This window comes from Schistocerca americana, chromosome 2 (genome assembly GCF_021461395.2).
Source record: "Schistocerca americana isolate TAMUIC-IGC-003095 chromosome 2, iqSchAmer2.1, whole genome shotgun sequence".
Taxonomy (NCBI): domain Eukaryota; kingdom Metazoa; phylum Arthropoda; class Insecta; order Orthoptera; family Acrididae; genus Schistocerca; species Schistocerca americana.
The window spans coordinates 713,953,400-713,971,386 of NC_060120.1; the positions used below are offsets into that span (position 1 = coordinate 713,953,400).

Genomic DNA, 17,987 nt, shown 5'->3' on the forward strand with positions numbered 1-17,987 from the left:
AAAAGCGCGAGCGGGCCCCTAAGACCCCACCCATGAAGCGTGGTGAGGATGTGATGTCGCCATGTCGTATTGTACGCCTTCCGCATGTCAAAGAAGATGGCAACCAGATGCTGACGGTGGGCAAATGCCATGCGGATGGCAAATGCCGTGTAAATGGCAGACCAGATAATCGGTGGCAGAGCGGCCCTTACGGAACCTACCCTGGGACAGAGCCAAAAGGCCCTGAGATTCAAGTAGCCAACTCAACCTCCAGCTCACCATGCGTATGAGCAACTTGCACATAACGTTGGTGAGGCTAATGGGGCGGTAGCTGTCCAGCTCCAGGGGGTTCTTGCCTAGCTGCAATACTGGGGTGATAATGCTTTCTCACCACTGAGAGGGGAACTCATTCCATCCAGATACGGTTGAAAAGGTCGAGGAGGTGTCGCTGGAGAGGTGTTTGAGCATCTGATAGTGGATGCGATCTGGCCCGGGAGACGTATCAGGGCAAGCGGCTAGGGCACTGTGGAATTCCCACTCACTGAATGGAGCATTGTACGATTCGGGATGGTGCGTATGGAGTGAAAGGCTCCGACTTTCCAACTGCTCTTGCAGGGAGCGGAAGGCCAGTGGGTAATTCGTAGAAGCGGAACGCTGAGCATAATGCTCTGCTAAAAGTTCTGCAATCATATCTGATTTCGTACAGACTGCTCCATTCAGGGAAAGCCTAGGTATGCTGACGGGTGTCTAATACCCATAGAGTCGCCTAATCGTGCACCAAATCTGCGATGGAGAGGTACGGATGCCAATGGTGGAGACATGCTGTTCCCAGCACTCCTGCTTCCGTCGGCGAATAAGGTGTCTGGCTCAGGCACAGAGCTATTTAAAGGTAATGAGGTGTTCCAATGATGGGTGCCACTTATGATGCTGGAGGGACCACCCGCAATCTCTAATCGCCTCAGAGATCTCCGGTGACCACCAAGGCCGACGGGACCCAGAAGAACAGGTAATTGCTGATTCCGCAGCAGAAACGATGCCAGTGGTGATCGTGTGAACCATCACATCAATGGTGCTATGAGAAGGAGGTTCAAGAGTGGCAAAAGAGGCGAACGAGTCCCAGTAAGCCTTATTCAAAGCCCATCTGTGGAGGTCCCCAGGTGAGCGACACTGGGACAGTGACAAAAAGATCGGAAAGTGGTCACTACCGCACAAGTCATCATGCACATTCCATTGGACAAATGGTAGAAGGCCAGGGGCTGCAGACCGAAAGGTCGATGTCTGAGTACGTGCCATGCGCCACACTGCAATGTGTGGAGGCACCATTATTTAAGAGAAAAAGGTCGAGATGTGCCAACACTTGGTCAACGACAATGCCTCGGCCTGTTTCCACCAATCCACCCCACAAAGGGTTATGGGTGTTAAAGACGGCCAGTAACAGAAAAGGTGGCGGCAATTGGGCTATCAGTGCAACCAATACTTGCTGCGGGACATCACCATCGAGTGGAAGATAGAGACTGCAGACAGTAACAGCCTGAGTCATCCACACCTGAACAGTGATAGCCTCTAAAGGTGTTTGAAGAGGGACACACTTGATGTAAAGAGAGTTAAGGACATAGGCCCAGACTCCACCAGATACCCTCTCATAAGATCCCCGATTCTTATAAAAACCCTGATAGTCAGGGAGAGCAGGGGGTTCGCATCGTCGGAAACCAAATTTCCTGGAGAGCAATGCAGAAGGAAGAGTGAAGGCTGAGAAGTTGACAGAGCTCAGCAAGGTGGTGGAAAAAACCACTGCAGTTCAACTGGAGGATGACATTGTCCGCAGCCAAAAATGCCGTGAAGGGACCGAGGAGGCAGATTATGCTGCTGGATCACCTGCTGTCACCGACTGAGTGCCTGTGCGATCAACTTCCATGGTGTCTGAAGGTCCGGCGAGATCTAGGTCCTCAGCAGAGGCCAGAATCTCCATCCCATCCTCAGATGCAGAGCTTGTAGGTTGCAGTGGGGTGGGCACCACCGCAAGTTCCTTGGTCTTAGAGATCTTCTTCTTGGATTTTTCTCGCTGCCCCTGGGTTTCACTGACTGAGAGGGCCTCATTGACTCAGTCTCTGGGGCTGAGGAGGATCGCAAAGCCCTACGACGAGCTGCTTGTGGGCACATACGCCACTGGTGGGCATCATCCTTCCCACTGGTGTAAACCTGGTAAGGGAGGGACCCAAGAAACCCTTACCGAGAAGAGGAGAAGTTGGACGCTTCTCTGGCTTAGAAGTGGGGACGAATGTCCCCAATGGTTGGGGGGTGTTGCTCCCGAAGTAGGTGGCACAGGAGCAACAGGTAGGGTAGTGCCTCCCCACAGTCAAGGTGGCAGGTGTAGTCTTACGGCTCGCGGAGCCGAATGGAATTCACTGAACTGATGGGACTATCACTGTTCTCGTAGCGGCGGCGTAAGAGGAAGTCATTCGCACAGGACGGAGTTGTTCATATTTCCTCTTAGTCTCAGTGTAAGTCAGTCAGTCCAGGGTCTTATATTCCATGATTTTCCGCTCTTTCTGTAAAATCCTGCAGTCTGGCGAACAAGGTGAATGATGCTCTCCGCCGTTGACGCAGATGGGAGGTGGGGCAAATGGAGTATTGGTATGTGATGGGTGTCTGTAATCTCGACATGTGACACTGGAACTACAGCGGGAAGACATATGGCTGAACTTCCAACACTTAAAGCACCGCATCAGGGGAGGGATATAGGGCTTGCCGTCACAGTGGTAGACCATCACCTTGACCTTCTCAGGCAATGTATCACCCTCAAAGGCCAAGATGAAGGCACCAGTGGCAACCTGATTATCCCTCGAACCCTGATGAACACTCCAGAAGAAATGGACACCTCGTCGCTCTAAATTGGTGCGCACCTCATCATCAGACTGCAAAATAAGGTCCCTGTGGAATATACTACCCTGGATTATATTTAAACTCTTATGGGGTGTCATGGTAACTGAAACATCCCCCAACTTGTCACAAGCGAGTAGTGCCCGTGACTGGGCAGAGGATGCTGTTTTTATCAAAACTGACCCAAAGTGCATTTTGGACAAGCTCTCCGACTCCCCAAACTTGTCCTCTAAATTCTCTACCAAGAACTGAGGCTTCATGGACACAAATGATTGCCCATCAGCTCTTGTACGTACTAGGTAGTGGGCAAATAAGCTTCGCTGCCATTCTTAGCCTTTCATTCCTCCCATAGTGTGGCCAGAGAGGGAAACGATTTGGGGTCATATAAGTTTGCATTAAATTGAGCCCTGGAATGCTTAGAGACTGCTGGCGGCTGGCCACCACCAAGAGAAGATGTGCCATGCTTCATTGCGTGTCATCCACCCTGATGGCACCCACTCAGACCAGAGGCCCTACCCACGGGCGCCACCCAGTCGCAGCAAGGGCCACCTGGCAGGATGGCCATTGCCAGGAGTCCCAACGCCCCAGGGAGATAGGCATCTACTCCTTGGCATGCGCGGGGAGTTAATGGAGCAGGCGTTAGCAGAGTGATCCCTGTGTTGCCAGTGGGCTACAACCAACAGGGTACATGGCGACCCAACCACAATGGGCTGGCTACCGTGCTGGATATCAGGTGCAAAGAAGTCCATGATCGTCGTCGGCGGAAAAAGCGACACAGCATAGTGGATGGTGGAAACTGCACCAAGGAACGTATCCTCGCCCACGAGAGGGAGAGGGAGCGGGACTGCAATACAATGACGAGAAAGCGGGCTAAAGATCTCAATGCACTATGGGCACGATGCACCATGTAAGGCGCCCTTCCCCAATTGGCTCCCTCTTTGGAAAAATTTGGAACTATGGAGGTCAAACCCTATAGGGGACCACAACATACAGGCTGAAACGTGTGAGACTCCTTTTAGTTGCCTCTTATGACAGGCAGGAATACCGCGGGCCTATTCTAACCCCCAGACCCACAGGGGGTTATGGAGTACTATGAATTGCTTCCCTGAGGGATAGCCATCACAGCTAACATTTACAACAACCGGCATGTCTTGCAGACACAATCCAACATCAACAACCAGGAAGACTATGTAAAGCAATGATTCTCCATGATAATGACCCCTAGCATGCTGCTAGATTGGAAAAAAAAAAACACTATACAAGTCATTCCACACCCACCTTATTCACCTGGTCTTGTGCCCTCAGATTTCCACCTTTTCCACTCTCTATCGACCAACATTCAAGGAACTTCCTTTCCGGATGAAGACACGCAAAACACATGGCTCAACAACTTCTCTGTCTCAAAATCAAATGATTTCTACAGTTGCGGAATTGGAAAGTTACCCCAGTGTTGGCAGACTGCTGTAAATAGTGAAGGAGAATACATTACTGATAGCTAAAGCCTCTGTTATGTGCCTTAGTTGTATTTGTTAAACTTATGGAAAAATTAAGTTTATCCATTAGGGATGTTTTAGAACTCTTGACTGTTAATTGAATGTAAATACATAAAACTGCAACCAGTCACTTTTTTGAATAGTTAGTTATTATTCCATGAACCAGTTTCTGAACCTTTTCACATTCATCTCCAGATGGTTTTCTGGAAGTTACACATCTGTTTCTAGTGTTAACACTGGGTGCTGGCTCTGTGACAAGAAGATGGAGCATGCTTCAATGTATTGCCACGAGTACTGTTTATCTGTCAATATGGATGCAATATTTTAGTTCTTCACTTACTGCAACAGCATGGGCTCCTTTTTCTGTTAGTGTCCATCTGCCTTCTTCCGTTCTGATGGCAAGATGGTACATCACTTCACACACTTTTACACAATCCGTATGCATTTGCACTGTGGTAGTGAAACTCTGCCAGCATCCGGCATGTACTATACAATTGCTGCTTGCTACAAAGATCTTGACAGAAAAGTATGACATAGGCGTACTTTGCTCAGTTCCTTTGTTTGCATGTATTAAAGTCGATATATGGGCAAGTACTTTAATCAGACTGGTGTTAACATGAGAGTGCACAATAAAATAAATAAATGAATTACTGCAAGAACAAACTTCAAATGATCTGATGTCTTATTTCAATTCGTATATTAACATATAAAGCAGAGCACGCACCCAGCATTATTCTAGAAATACACTCCTGGAAATGGAAAAAAGAACACATTGACACCGGTGTGTCAGACCCACCATACTTGCTCCAGACACTGCGAGAGGGCTGTACAAGCAATGATCACACGCACGGCACAGCGACAACACCAGGAACCGCGGTGTTGGCCGTCGAATGGCGCTAGCTGCGCAGCATTTGTGCACCGCCGCCGTCAGTGTCAGCCAGTTTGCCGTGGCATACGGAGCTCCATCGCAGTCTTTAACACTGGTAGCATGCCGCGACAGCGTGGACGTGAACCGTATGTGCAGTTGACGGACTTTGAGCGAGGGCGTATAGTGGGCATGCGGGAGGCCGGGTGGACGTACCGCCGAATTGCTCAACACGTGGGGCGTGAGGTCTCCACAGTACATCGATGTTGTCGCCAGTGGTCGGCGGAAGGTGCACGTGCCTGTCGACCTGGGACCGGACCGCAGCGACGCACGGATGCACGCCAAGACCGTAGGATCCTACGCAGTGCCGTAGGGGACCGCACCGCCACTTCCCAGCAAATTAGGGACACTGTTGCTCCTGGGGTATCGGCGAGGACCATTCGCAACCGTCTCCATGAAGCTGGGCTACGGTCTCGCACACCGTTAGGCCGTCTTCCGCTCACGCCCCAACATCGTGCAGCCCACCTCCAGTGGTGTCGCGACAGGCGTGAATGGAGGGACGAATGGAGACGTGTCGTCTTCAGCGATGAGAGTCGCTTCTGCCTTGGTGCCAATGATGGTCGTATGCGTGTTTGGCGTCGTGCAGGTGAGCGCCACAATCAGGACTGCATACGACCGAGGCACACAGGGCCAACACCCGGCATCATGGTGTGGGGAGCGATCTCCTACGCTGGCCGTACACCACTGGTGATCGTCGAGGGGACACTGAACAGTGCACGGTACATCCAAACCGTCATCGAACCCATCGTTCGACCATTCCTAGACCGGCAAGGGAACTTGCTGTTCCAACAGGACAATGCACGTCCGCATGTATCCCGTGCCACCCAACGTGCTCTAGAAGGTGTAAGTCAACTACCCTGGCCAGCAAGATCTCCAGATCTGTCCCCCATTGAGCATGTTTGGGACTGGATGTAGCGTCGTCTCACGCGGTCTGCACGTCCAGCACGAACGTTGGTCCAACTGAGGCGCCAGGTGGAAATGGCATGGCAAGCCGTTCCACAGGACTACATCCAGCATCTCTACGATCGTCTCCATGGGAGAATAGCAGCCTGCATTGCTGCGAAAGGTGGATATACACTGTACTAGTGCCGACATTGTGCATGCTCTGTTGCCTGTGTCTATGTGCCTGTGGTTCTGTCAGTGTGATCATGTGATGTATCTGACCCCAGGAATGTGTCAATAAAGTTTCCCCTTCCTGGGACAATGAATTCACGGTGTTCTTATTTCAATTTCCAGGAGTGTAGGTACATAACTTCTGGTAAACCATCTGAAGATGAACCTGAAAAGGCTCGTAAACTGATTCTTGGAATAATAAATAACTATTTAAAGTAGTGACTGGTTGCAGTTTTACATATTTACATTATGGAAAAATGCCATAAACTTATGTACCAACCCAAAATTATTTACAAATGCAGCTTTCCCACTTTTCCATTACACCTTAAAATTATCCCAATTTTGTGCAGCCGTTGCCCCTTGGCACATGTTCACAAATGTATTAAAAATATCTCTGCATAAATACAGAACCTACTGATATTTCACTGAACTGTGGGGTCCGTTTTATTGGCGAGGTTTCTCTTTATTTTTATATAAACTTTCAAAGACTTGGTATATAATGATGTATTCTCATGGCTGAAAAGCCACTGAGATTGCAAAAGATTAATAAAGCAACAGACCTCGAAATTCTCACCTCTCTGAAAACGGTCTCAATTCATTGGAAAATAGCTCGGTCACTCACATGTTGGGACTAATATCATTAATGTCTATACGTTGCACAACAGCTTCTTGATAGTAATATGGTGGCATACCTTAAACAGAAAATCTTTCTAATTGAAGCTCCAAAGCTTTTCACATTAAGGTGCATGTAATGTATTTAGGTGAACAGGTAGTTTCCATACTAGCATATTTCTGGAAGGTTTTTAAAATTGTGAGAATCGTGACTGATAGAGAGTACACGACAGCTTCACAAACCTGCAACTGGCTTGAATTTTTCACTGATGGAATTCATTATGTTATCCAGTATAACAAGTGTTCATTAGAAACAAATATTGTCAGTGAGCATGTGTGTACTAAATACGCACGGCCAATTGGGTGGTTTGCCACAGTAAGACATGGCACAGCTCTGTACATGAAAGTAACTACACCTGCATCAGCACTCCAAAAGCCATGCCATGCGATACATGGTGGAGGGTACCTTGTACTACTAATAGTCACTTCCTTTCCTCTCCCACCTGCAAAAAGAGCAAGGGAAAAAACAACTGCTGACATGCCTCTGTACAAGCTCTAATTTCTCTTACCTCTGACATCCTTTAGTGAAATGTACACTGGCGGCAGTGAAATTGTTCTGCAGTCACCTTCAAATACTCAATAGTGTTTCACGAAAAGAATGAACTCTTCTCTCCAGGTGGTCCCACACAACTTCACAAAGCATCTCTAATACTCACATGTTGATTGAATCTACCACTAACAAAGTATCAAATTGCTTTGATGTCACCCTTTGATCAGACCTGGTGGGGATCCCAAACACTTGAGCAGTACCCAAGAAAAAGGTTACAATAATAGTGCCATTTCTAGATGAGCTACATTTCCGTAAAATTCTCAATAAACCAAAGTCTACCATTTGTCTTCCCTACTATCTATCCTTCTGTTCTTGTTCCCACTTCACATGGATCTGCAATATTACATTTAGACATTTAATCAACATGACTGTATCAAGCAGCACACTACTAATGCTGTATTCGAACATCATGAGATTCTATTTCCTCCTCACCTGGATTAACTTACACTCTTCTATATTAGAGTAAGCAGCTATCCATCACATAAATTATAAATTTTGACCAAGTAATCTTGCATCCTCCTACAATCACTCCACAACATCACCTTACTGTACACGTCATCAATAAATACCAACAGATTGCTTTTCATCTTGTCCATCAAATCATCTATGTATACAAAATACGAGCACTCCTATCACACTTCCTTGGGGCACTCCCGACAATATTCTTGTCTCTGACAAACAATCACCATAAATAACAGTGCACTGGATTCTATTACTTAAGAAGTTGTTAAACCACTGTCATATCTGGGAACATACTCTCTATGCTTGGACCTCCGTTAACAGTCTGCAATGGGGCACTGTGTAAAACACTTTTCCAGATATCTAGGAATATGGAATCTGCCCATTGCCCTACATCCATGGTTTGAAGGATATCATGTAAGAAAAGGAGAAGCTGAGTTTCGTACAAGCTATGCTTTCTAAATCCATGCTGTAGCCAGAAGCTTTTGTGACTCAAAAAACCCTTGTTATATTCAGACACAAACTCAGAATATGTTCCAGAATTCTGCAGCAAACAGATGTTAAGGATAGTGATATGTAATTTTGTGTTCTTTTACCTTTCTTCCATACATGAGCCGCATAAGCTTTTTTCCAGTCGCTTGGGACATTGCACCGTGTGAGAGATTCACAGAGAGTTAAAGCTAGGTAAGGGGCCAATGCCACAGAGTACTTCTAAATGCTGCAACCATTTTGAAAACCACCACGGGCTGTCAGTTTTATTATGCAAGATGCCTTTATTGCACCACATACAGATATAATATACTGTAAGTTTTAGCCTTTGGCACAAACTAAAAACAGTTAGCTTCCTGGTCCCTGCAGAATAATTTGTCTGTAGCATAAAGGGTAGGTAGATGAATGAAGAAAAGAGATAAGTTTTTATTGTCAAAAAGTAACAACACCTTCACTCTTAATCATACGAGCATAGGCACCGCCAACATATACGCATGGGTGGCCAATTGCAAACTTCAATTCAGTCAAGTAAACACTAATTTTTTTTTCTTCTCACATTTCAACATTCCGTTGACTACACAGAGGGGTCCAAAAAAATGTATCAACTGTTTAAAAGTCCATAACTGGCAAACTAATTGACGGGGTTGGCTCATCTTTGGTAGCGTAATAGTTTGTAGTTCCGGCAATCGCCACACAAGCGTTTTATTGTGTTGTTTTGTTTTGTCAGATGACAGTCGCCAGATAGTCAGTGTTTTGTTCTTAGTTGCACCTAGTTACTCGAGTAAACATGGCCTGCACAAGACTTACATTCGATGAAAGGAAGTCAGTTTTGAAGTGCTATTTTAAGTACAAAAACATTAATGGGGTTGAACGGCAATGGCGAAATGAGTATCAAACAGAGCCATCGACATGTTTAACGATTCGTCGCATTCAAGACAAATTTGAAGGCGAAGGCTGTGTTAAAGATGTACACAAACAATGATCTGGATGACCTGTAACAGTAACAAGTCCAGCTAACTCCCGCCATGTGTTACAACAATTCACTCGCTCACTACAGAAGTCTGAGAGACAGTGTGCCAGTGAAACTGGAGTGAGTCGCTCAGGTGTTCGGCGAATTTTGAAGACAACAAAGTGGAAGTGTTACATCTCATGACTGCTACACGCAATGAACGAGGACGACCCAGATCGTAGAATGGAGTACTGCGAGTGGTTTACTAACATGATGCGCAATGATGAAGAGTTTGCAGAGATGATTGTGTGGTCTGATGAGGCACAGTTCAAACTCAATGGTACAGTAAATCGCCACAATTGCATCTACTGGACCACCGAAAATCCGAAAGCCCATGTAGACAAAGCCGTGAATTTGCCAGGAATAAATGTGTGGTGAGGGTTGTCTTACCGGGGCTTGATTGGGCCATTCTTTTTGACGGCACAGTTACCAGTGAGGTGTACCTTCAGAAGCTTCAGACATACATTTTACCTGCCATCCGAGACTTGCATGCAGACAGAAGAGTTTACTTTCAACAAGATGGTGCTCCAGCCCATTACCAAAATTGTGTTGGGGCGTAAAGTCTATCAGGAAGACGTACAGGCCGTAGAGGTGCTGTGGAGTATCCACCACATTCCCCAGACCTAAGTCCTCTAGACTTTTACCTGTGGGGAACACTAAAGGACGTCGTTTATCGACAAAAGCCACGCACATTGGATGAACTTCGAGAATCCATCGTACATTCATGTGCAAATATCCAACAGAACACGTTTCAGTCAGTAGTTTGTGCTGCAGTTTTGCGGCATCCTTTGTGTATGATGAAGCTAGTTATGACACTAAGACAGCAAAACCCACGAAATGAAATATTTGAAACTTTAATACAAATTTGGCCCCTAGATGAGACTATCTGACACAACACAGGGAAAGTTTAGAAGTTAGAAACCCATTGCAGTTTTGTACTGTAGTTTATGTACGATACAGGAACACAATACACATCAAATACTCACTGAACACTTGCCCATTATCTAAAACATATGATTTCTGGATTTACCTTGCAGTTTTAGTTTTGATGCGAAAAAGTGTGCTGAATATGGCGTGGATGTAACCATTACGCCACATTACAGCACACACTGTCAGCACACTTATTTCACTCTGATTAGCTGGCTTCACCAACTCAACCAAATTATCATCTGCCACGCAAACCAAGAACTTGGGCTACACTACAGATCAGTGTCACCAAACAACTTCTCAGGAGGAGTCCACTACCACAATCTAGCCCAAACATTGCATAATATATCACAACTTGACTTGGACCTTCCTGGGAGCCAAGAAATCCGTGAGTCATGTGACTTCGGGCTGGTATGGAATGCTTCTACTTGTTGGCAGTCTCAACTACCAACCAATACAGCACATCCTGAGCTGCAACAGGCACTGGACATGCAATGTTGATTCCAGCAGTGTAGCTTGTTTTGCCTTCACCTCTGCCCCTCTCGCAGCAGTCCACATGCTAGTTGGTGATTTGAGTCAAATGAAGAATGGGATACAACCCGTCGGTTATGACCAATGGCATCATAGGTTACTCATTGTTAATGTCTTTACTTTAGAGCCATAGATTATAAATCAATTGTCTGCTGTGGATAAGCGCTATCATTGTAAAATGAAATATATGAACGTGTTTCTAAAAGACGGCACTAGACGTTGCGAAGGATTTTTTTCGTTTGCATTGACTTACATAACTGGTTCTTTCCAATTCATTCGGTTCTTAATTTCATTCTTAGTGAGTTTGTAAAAATTGGGAGAATAGCTTTTCATTTAGAAGAATTTTTAGTTTTTGATTTTCGTTTGTAGGTATGGATTTATCTATTCCCATGAATAAGGATGACTTAAAGCAGGCTTTGAGCTTAAGACATGATGGCAACCATTCAATTTTTGCAAATGCCTGGTCGTCTTGTTGATTATATTCAATGTCGTGAGTGCGGCGAGCATACGCGCCTGTAAATGTGTGTGGTGGTTGTACTCACGATTTATTCATATGGAGGTGCAGCAAAGGATCGACTGTGGCATTCAATTAGACGAGGAACATGGTTTGAGAAATCAAAGCTGGTCATGAGGGATATAATAAAAATTAAATACTGTTGTTGTCTGAGGTATCCTGTGTGGTTGTGTGTGCAAGAACGTCATGTGAGTGAGCGCACTGTTTTAGACTGGTATTCATTTTTAACAGAAGTTTGTGGCGAATATACAAAGTACAGGTGGTGTTTGGTGTGGGGAGGGGGGGTTTACAGTCGAAATCGATGAGTCTTATTTTGACAAAAGCAAATACAACAGGGAGGCTACCTGCGGTGAGATGGTTTGGGGGACCGTAATTTCAGGTCCATAATGTGATGATATAGTTTTTAAAGTAGTTCCTAATTGAATGAAGAACCTGTTGGTGAAATTAATTGAAGATCATGTTGCACAGGGTTTGCTTCATATAGGGATTTGGAGAATAGGGGTTTCCACCATCTTGCCGTCACTCACAATATTGAATTCAGATCTTCATTAACTGGGACTTGTGCAAATAGTACAGGTTACTGGTCAGCCACAAAATCTGTTGTAGGGAGGGGGAAACGATGCATTTCGACACTACAGAGCAGTTTAGATGAATATTCATGGAGGCATAGTGTACCCAATACATACTGCCTGTTTAAGTGTTTCCTTAACTGTGTTCTGCAAATGCATCCTCCAAAATTTGCTAGTTAACTTCAGGTTGTAATGCAGAGGGGGCTAACTGATAGGTCAACTGAAGAACAGGAAACAAATATTACGTATGTTGCCATTTTTCGAGTTACTAGTAATAGTATCCTATTCTTCAGGTGACCTATACAGGTCAACTGAAGTACGTGATACAGATGTTATAAAAGTCGTCATTTTCCATTCGCTAGTACTAGTAACCTGCTCTTCAGTTGACCTACATAGCTCAACTGATGAATGGGATACAAATTTTACTGATGTCCATTTTTTTGTCATCGCCAGTAAGACTGTGATAATTCTCAGTTGTTATTATTAGTATCGAAGACAAATATTATACGTAGATCTTTCCACCTTCACTAGTAATACTATCAACGTAAGAATATAATGCTAGTAGCAGCGGAAGCGAAAGAAGCAACTTCTGTAAAATTTGTATCCCGTATACGTATATAGGTCAACTGAAGAATAGGATACTAATGCTAACAAAAATGAAGAAATCAACATACATTAAATTTGTATCCCATACTGCAGTTAACCTATATGGATTGACTGAAGTTAGAGATACAAAACACACACACACAGAGGTATTCCATGCTAACATTACTTTTTTTTATTTTTTACAGAAGTGCTATCCTTAACATTGTTTGAAATATTAATGGATGTGACATTTGTCTACCATCTGTTTTCTCTCCTGCATTACTTTTTTTTTTATGAGCACTCGTCTTTGCTGTGTAATAAATCATCTCTGCCAAATTCTAATGTCATTGGTCAAAGCCGACAGGTAGTATCCCATTCTTCAGTAGCAAAACTAAGTTAACTAAATAATTGTTTCTATTTGTAAATTCTGTTTTGCACTTACAATTTATTGTAAGTTGAAAGAAATACCCAGGCCATTATATCATAAAAGTGCACATTCTCACCACAATTTAAGGTATTGTACTTTTTGATAACTGCTAACAAAAACATTCTTCAATATCCAGGACATTCAGATTTTTTAAAAATTGCTGCAATGAAAATTAAAATGCTAATCAGCTAGACAACATAACATGTACACACTTCCCCCACAGCATAGTAAAGGGATTAAAAAGCTAAAAAACTATGACTAAATTTTATTGCCATTTATGTGCCTCTAGTATTAGTGACGGATATTTGGATTTTGTTTCCCATACAGCAATTTTCTTCTGTGGGTAGAGTAAGAACTGCACGAATTTTGACTACATTCAAATTTCACAGTGTATCATAACCACAGTTTCGTCATGATTTACAAATCTCCTGTACTAAAAGACTACAACAATAGCAAGCGTTTTTGAAAAATGTATCTGCGAGTAAGTGCAGTGGGTAGCATAAAAGAAAGTTTAAAATGATAATCATACAAAGAAAATACTATAAACAGATTTCATTACAACATACGATATTTCCTCCTATATCCCTCTTTCTACAGTGGAGTGTATACCATTAGTATCATTGCTAACAGAGTAAAAGCTGTAACAAAACCAAAATCGGACCTATACATACTACAATAGGTGGTTAAAGTTTGTCAGGAATGCTCAAGTTATGAGTTCAACGAGTGCTGCTATAGGCAATGTAAACAAAATAAGGTGAAACCAAATTATAACACTGCGGTAGTGATGGTTCCGTTTCGCATGTAATACTTAATGGTGATTTTCATGGCCATAATCGGTATATGAACAAACAGCACTCATAAAATAATACAAAACATGGAAAAATTACATGGCACCACTTCATACAGAGAAACAAGTGTTGGATACCAATCACACACGTCTCTGTTTCAAAAAGGACCTCCCCACAGAAACAAAACGCCCGCAGTAGAAAAGACAATCCTTTCTAAAGTGCGGGACGTAAGCCACGTGTGGTTAGATAATGTAATAAAAACAAAAAATCCCTAGTTCATTACGTAACACTGCGACTTGACCGATTCATGACAGTTTTTTTGGTGCTGTATTTCGCATTTCGAAACACGCCATACGTCATTCCGTATATAATTAAACATGCCCCATCAACAATTCTATCAAATCTAGAATATGAAATAAAACTAAAATACCGGGTGCCTTGCTGAGCATCACTTATATTTTTCAGGAGACACATTTCAGTAACAGAAACGGCTGGAGCCAAAGAAACATTCACAATCAATAATAAACATTGCAGAGGATGATAAATACTCGAGACAGACGAAGTGTATATATTTTTCATGCAAACCTGAAATTCAAATCGCCACGTTTCACGCAACGGACGGCGCCGCAACTGCAATGATCCCATGAGAACAAAATAACAATAACAACAAAAACGGCTGCACTCATTTATCACAAAAAACTACTACATTACTCACCAAATACAGCGAGATTTTACAACAGATTATCAAATACAACACTCAAATACGGCTCTATGACATCGACCATCGACCACATACAACCACAGACACAACTCTCGCTATCAGAGATTATATTGACGAAAGTACCATCACCAGCATTTGAAGAAATTAATTTAAATCAGTTAGCGTTATTTGACTGTACGTGCAATAAATTGAAAATCTGAAATGCAACAAATTTCATATCATTTGACATAGTAGATTATAATTTTTTATTAGAAGGTATTACTGAGGTACTGCTTATACAAAACGGTTATATCAGACCATGCAACAATTAAGAAACAGAGCACTATGTCTGTACCTGTTTAATCCTCCGTCAGGCGGAAATCTGGGACTCCTACGTTCGGGACAATGAACTTGCCAGATACAGACTTTCAAATCACCTATTATCTCATATTTTCAACTTTAGTGTCCTATGCGTAATAAGCAGTTTTCATGGGAAAGTGTAGAAAAAGAACAGATGAAAACGGAAGCTTAAAAACTTTAGTTAAACTGAAAAGATACATAAAGAACGGAAATTTTGAAATTATTACCGCAAAGCTCCAGTTTTCAGTATATAAATTTTTGTAACACTAAAATTACCTAAGCAATCCAATTTTAAGACACAAATTTGGGGCTGGTGTCTTTCACACTCACTCAGAAGTGTGAGAAGAAACTCAGTGGTGCACAGAGAAGCAAAGCTGGCTGGCCATATGTGCATGGGATAAGCAGATTGTGCTGTGTCAGTTTCTACGTTCATAGTTTGACATCCTTCTGCGACCCACTTTTGTAGTGTAGGCGGTGCATCTACGTCTTTTGGGATGCGGAGATGTGGTATTTTCTCTCTGTCTCCTCTGGGGATAAATCGTTTCAGTCGACTTCGGTAGCTGGAGGGGATTCCAAACATCTTCATATTCTGTGTAGCTCTCCAGAAAAAGTTGATGCGCCAGCGATTTTAGGTACACTCCTCTACACAGTTTCTTCTGTTGATTTTCAAGGAAATAATCAGGGAGTTGACACTGTTAAAGGATTGTAAATAATGTTACAAGTTCATATTTGTTTCTGTTATATGTGTGCAAGTATCTTTGATCCAATTTAGTTAGTTAGTCGGTTGCGTGTTCCATTGATCAATCACACAGTATGGTAGCCGTTACGAGGTGGAACGTGTCAAGTGTACAAGAAATGCACATATGAAAATAGATTTTTTAATTTAAAGATTAATATTTCTATTATTTACCCTATTCCCTTAAATGGCACAAAATGCATATACTATATTTATAGATTTATTTTTTCCTGGTCAAGAATTCATCTATAGTATAGAAGCAGTTGTCAAGGTGATATGATTTCAATTTATTTTTGAAACTATTACTGCTGTCTGTCAGACATTTTATTTCATCTGGTAATTTGTCGAAAATTTTTATAGCAGCATATTTTACCCCTTTCTGTGCCAAAGAAGTAAAGGATAGTGTAAGTCTTTCTTTTTTCCGGTATTATAATCATGAATGTCACTGTTGTTTTTGAATTGGTTCATGTTGTTCAGAACAAATTTCATTAGTGAATAAATGTACTGTGACGCTGTTCTAAGAATTCCCAATCTTTTAAAAAGATGCCTACAAGATGTGTGACTATGAACCCCACACATTATTCTAACCACTTTCTTTTGATCAGAGAATACTTTTTGTCTAAGTGTTGAGTTACCCCAAAATATTATTCCGTATGACATCAGAAAGTGAAAGCATGCGAAGTATGTTAGCTTACTAATTTCAATATCCTCTAAATTGACAATTATTTTGATTGCAAAAGTTGCTGAACCTAGTCGCTTTAGAAGATCCAAAAGATGAATTTTCCAATTAAGATTCTCATCTATGTGTACACCCTAAAACTTAGTATGCTCTACCCTGTCTACTGACTTCTGTTTATGTGTTATATTTATTGAAGGAATTGTACTTTTTTCAGCAGAAAATTGGATGTCCTGTGTTTTTTCAAATCTGTAGCAAACCAATTAATGACTTTTCCAAAGACCGTATTTGTATTATTTTCAATTGGAATTTCTTTTACTGAGTTAATAATGATGCTTGTATCATCAGCAAACAGTGTCACTTCAGCTTCCTGTTTCAGATAGGAAGGGAGATCGTTCAAGAACAGAAGGGGACCCATGATTGAACCCTGTGGAACACCTAATGTAATTTCACCCCAGTTAGATGAAGTGGCAAACTTACTTAAATCACTTGACCCATATAAGAAAACTTTTTGCTTCCTGTTCTGTAGGTATGACTTAAACCAACCATATGGTATTCCATTTATACCATAGAACTGTAATATCTGTAATATAATGCCATGCTTCACACAATCAAATGCTTTGGAAAAGTCACAGAAAATTCCTATTGGTGACATTCTACCATTTAAAGACTCTATTATGTGGACAGTGAAATTGTATATTGCTGTCTCAGTGGAACAGCATTTTTGAAATCCAAACTGTTGAGACGGCTAACCACTCTTGAGTACAGTACTTTCTCGAAGATTTTTGAAAATGCTATAAGCAACTATACTGACTGATAATTATTGACATCTGTGGTGTCCCCCTTTTTGTAGAGCTGCCTGACGATGGCATATTTTAACCTGTATGGGAAAATACCTTGAATTAGTGATGCATTATATATGTGACTCAGAATATCAGCTGTAATTGCTCCACATTGTTTTCAAATATTTAATAATTTTACTTATTTCACTAGGGGTTGTTGGGTGAAACGTAATCTGACTAATGTTTTTTAAAACAGTCTCTTCCATGTAATGCCTGGATGTCAATGTTTGATGTAATTGTTCTTTGTATTAGTGATCTGTGAAGTTTTTTTAAAAAAAATTTATAGTTGTTCTGTTGTTGATCTTAGGTTAAGTTCTGGCACTTTAATAAATCTTTTGGCAATCGTTTAGCAGTTGGATATACCGGATGATCAAAAAGTCAGTATAAATTTGAAAACTGAATAAATTATGGAATAATGGAGATAGAGAGGTACAAATTGACACACATGCTTGGAATGACCTGGAGTTTTATTAGAACCAAAAAGATACAAACGTTCAAAAAATGTCCGACAGATGGCGCTTCATCTGATCAGAATAGCAGTAATTAGCATAACAAAGTAAGACAAAGCAAAGATGATGTTCTTTACAGGAAATGCTCAATATGTTCACCATCATTGCTCAACAATAACTGTAGTCGAGGAATAATGTTGTGAACAGCACTGTAAAGCATGTCCGGAGTAATGGTGAGGCATTGGCATAGGATGTTGTCTTTCAGCATTCCTAGAGATGTCGGTCGATCATGGTACACTTGAGACTTCAGGTAA

General features: G+C 42.4%; 1 protein-coding gene across 6 annotated transcripts in view; it reads right to left on the reverse strand.

The window, feature by feature from the left end:
* Positions 1 to 14,737, reverse strand: part of LOC124593758 (GMP synthase [glutamine-hydrolyzing]) — a 179,963-nt gene extending 165,226 nt beyond the window's left edge. Inside the window, exons 1-2 of one of the 6 annotated variants that reach the window (XM_047132102.1) lie at positions 14,626 to 14,727; positions 14,496 to 14,540 (exon numbers count right to left, since the gene is read on the reverse strand). The gene's annotated coding sequence lies outside the window, so the exon portion shown is untranslated. Of the gene's footprint in view, positions 1 to 14,495; positions 14,541 to 14,625 lie in introns of those variants that run through there. The other 5 variants (XM_047132103.1, XM_047132104.1, XM_047132108.1 and 2 more) reach the window with 5 other exon arrangements.
* Positions 14,738 to 17,987: the final 3,250 nt, after the last annotated feature.